We start from the raw sequence: 3,656 nt of genomic DNA, 5'->3' as shown, positions 1-3,656 counted from the left end.
ACCATGGCACATGTTTACTAATGTAGCAAACCTGCACATCCTGAGCAAGTATCCCAAAACTTAAAATAAAACTTTTTTAAAAAAGCAGATGTTTAAAAAATCTTATTTATCACTCACAGCAAGCTCAAAAGAGGAGAATACCAAGGTTCAGAAGACAAGTGACAACCAGGACTGTGCAGAAATTAGCAGCAGAGCTAGGGTTTGAATTCATGCCAAGCCTTGGCTCTCACACCTACCTGTCCTACCTCTGGAAAGAATATATACTCAGCATCTTGTTTGGTCAAAATATTTTTATGATTTAAATTTATAACAACCACTAATAGTGCATCAACACCAAACAGGTCAAATGTCACCTCCACATGACAGAGAGCTTTTCTTGGAGTAGTCAACCTTCCTCTACCACATCCCTCCCCACAACTTCGTATCTTTCTTTTCTTTTCCTTTTTTTTTTTTTGACGAAGTCTTGCTCTGTCACCCAAAGTGCTGGAATTACGGGTGTGACCCACAGTGCCCAGCCTCTTTTTTTTAAATAATTTTTTCCAGATCCTGCACATACCATGTCTTTATTTTTCTTCACAGCATTTGCCACCATGTGACAAAACATAGGGTTATTTGTATTTCTCGTCTGCTCTGCCTACTGGAATATGTGCTTATAGGAGATTTGGACCTTGTCTCACTTGTTAATTTCTACATCCCTTGTGCCTAGGACAGTGCCTGAAATAAATAATAAACAATTGTTAGGTGAATGACTGGGTCAAAGCAGGTTTCTGAAGGCAGAGTAAATAGCAAGCCTATGACCCGTTGAGAGCACAGTATGGTTTAGTCTGGAAAACATCTTTCAGTGCAACAAATGTAGCAATTTGTATCATGCTTTTGCCTTAATCAGCTAAAAGTGATTCCCAATTTAAGAAATTTGGCTGTGATATAAAGCTTACTTAGGAATGCATTGGCATCATTTATTTTACTTATTGGGCATTTTTTTTTCTTTGCATAAATGAATGGGGTACAAGTGTAATTTTTTTATATGCAGAGACTATGCAGTGGCAAAGTCAGGGGTTTTTAAGGTATCCATCATCTGAATAACATACATTGTACCTGTTAGAGAAACAGGAACATAAGAGAGCCAGGGTGACACTATTTTAAAATCAACTTTGTCTTAAAACAAGCAAGGCACATTCCTTGCCAGTCACAACCCATGGTCATAAGATGTTTATGGCTTAAGAAGCAGCTTAAAAATACCTGCAAGGACAAACTCCTATGACAACAAAAAAAGTATACAGATGCCCTGATATTGCATAATAATGCATGTTTTTAAAATGACTACAGTCATGATTTGATGTACTTACTCATTAAAATGGCATTAATAGTTTTTTTTAAGTTAGCAAAATAATAAATTTTGGCATGCTGTCAGCCCACCCACACGCAGAAGTAGCATAGCTTTTACGTAGATATAAGAAAAACTTAAAACAAAGACCAGGCATTCCTCCTCTTGCTTTCTGAGGATGCCCTACTCTGTATCTGAGTACCTTTCAGTGAACTATCTTTCCTCATTGCACTCTGAGACACCTTGAATTCCTTCCTTCATGAGATCCAAGAACTCTCTCTTGCGATCCGGATCATACCCCTTTTTCTGGTGACATACCCATTAAGTAATTTCTCATCATCCACCCCCTCTCACGCACTCCCCCTTTTGAGTCTCCATTATCTATCATTCCACACTCTATGTCCATGTGTACACATTATTTAGCTCCCACCTATAAGTAAGAACATGCAGTATTTGTCTTTCTGTCTGAGTTGTTTTACTTGAGATAATGGCCTCCAGTTCCATTCATGTTGCTGTAAAATACATAATTTCACTCTTTTTTATGGCTCAATAGTATTTCATCGTGTGTGTATACACACACACATACACACACATTTTCTTTCTCCAGTCATTCCAATCATCCATGAAAGGACATTTAGGTTGATTCCATACGCTTGCTATTGTGAATAGTGCTGCAATAAACACACAGGTGCAGGTATCTTTTTGATATAATAATTTCTTTTCCTTTGGGCAGATAGTAGTGGGACTGCTGGATCAAACAGTAGTTCTAATTTTAGTTCTTTGAGAAATCTCCATACTGTTTTTCATAGAGGTTGTACTAATTTACATTTTCACCAACAGTGTATAAGTGTTTCCTGTTCTCCACATTCTTCCAATACCTGTATTTTTTTTTTTTTTTTTTTTGTCTTCTTTTTTCGGATTCATGTAAGATGATATCTTATTGTGGCTTTAATTTGCAATTCCCTGATTATCAGTGATGTGTAGCATATTTCATATGCCTATTGGCTATTTGTATGTCTTCTTTTGAAAAATGTCTATTCATACCCTTTGCCCATTTTTAAATGGGATTATTATTATTATTTGCTATTGTTTTTGAGTTGTGTTCCTTGTAGATTCTAAATATTAGTCCTTTGTTGGATATATAGTTTGCCAATATTTTCTCCTATTCTGCAGGTTGTCTGTTCACTTTATTTCTTTTACTGTGCAGAAGCTTTTTAGTTGAATTAAGTCCCATTTGTCTATTTTTGTTTTTGTTGCCTGTGCTTTTGAGGTCTCAGTCGTGAATTCTTTGCCTAGTTTCATATTCAGAAGAGTTTTTTTCTAGGGTTTCTTCTGCATTTTTATAGTTTCAGGTCTTTAATTCATCTTGAGTTGATTTTCATATATGGTAAGAGAGTCCAGTCTCATTCTTCTGCATATGGCAATCCAATTTTCCCACCACCATTTATTAAAAAGAGTGTCCTGGGGGGCAGAGCAAGATGGCCAAATAGAAACAGCTCCAGTCTCCAGCTCCCAGTGTGAGCCACACGGAAGACAGGTGATTTCTGCATTTTCAACTGAGGTACTAGGTACATCTCACCAATTGTACAGCACAGACAATTGGTGCTGGTCAGCTGCTGCAGCCTGACCAGCGAGAGCTGAAGCAGGGCAAGGCATCGCCTCACCTGGGAAGTGCAAGGGGAAGGGAATCCCTTTTCCTAGCCAGGGGAACTGAGACACACAACACCTGGAAAATCGGGTAACTCCCACCCCAATACTGCGCTTTACCAAGGGTCTTAGCAAATGGGCACACCAGGAGATTATAGCCCACATCTGGCCGGGAGAGTCCTACACCCACAGAGCCTCCCTCACTGCTAGCACAGCAGTCTGCCATCTAACGGCAAGACAGCAGCCAGGCTGGGGGAGGGGCGCCCACCATTGCTGAGGTTGAAGTAGGTAAACAAAGCCGCTGGGAAGCTCGAACTGGGTGGAGCTCACAGCAGCTCAAAGAGGCCTGCCTGTCTCTGTAGACTCCACCTCTGGGACAGGGCACAGCTAAACAACAACAACAACAACAAAAGCAGCAGAAATCTCTGCAGACACAAACGACTCTGTCTGACAGCTTTGATGAGCGCAGTGGATCTCCCAACATGGAGGTTGAGATCTGAGAACGGACAGACTGCCTGCTCAAGTGGGTCCCTGATCCCTGAGTAGCCTAACTGGGAGGCATCCCCCACTAGGGGCAGACCAACACCCCACACCTCACAGGGTGGAGTACACCCCTGAGAGGAAGCTTCCAAAGCAAGAATCAGACAGGTACACTTGCTGTTCAGCAATATTCTATCTTCTGCAA

This window comes from Rhinopithecus bieti, unplaced genomic scaffold, assembly GCF_001698545.2.
Source record: "Rhinopithecus bieti isolate Rb0 unplaced genomic scaffold, ASM169854v2 scaffold_55373, whole genome shotgun sequence".
In the NCBI taxonomy this organism is placed as follows: domain Eukaryota; kingdom Metazoa; phylum Chordata; class Mammalia; order Primates; family Cercopithecidae; genus Rhinopithecus; species Rhinopithecus bieti.
Note: the sequence above shows the minus strand (reverse complement) of the source record.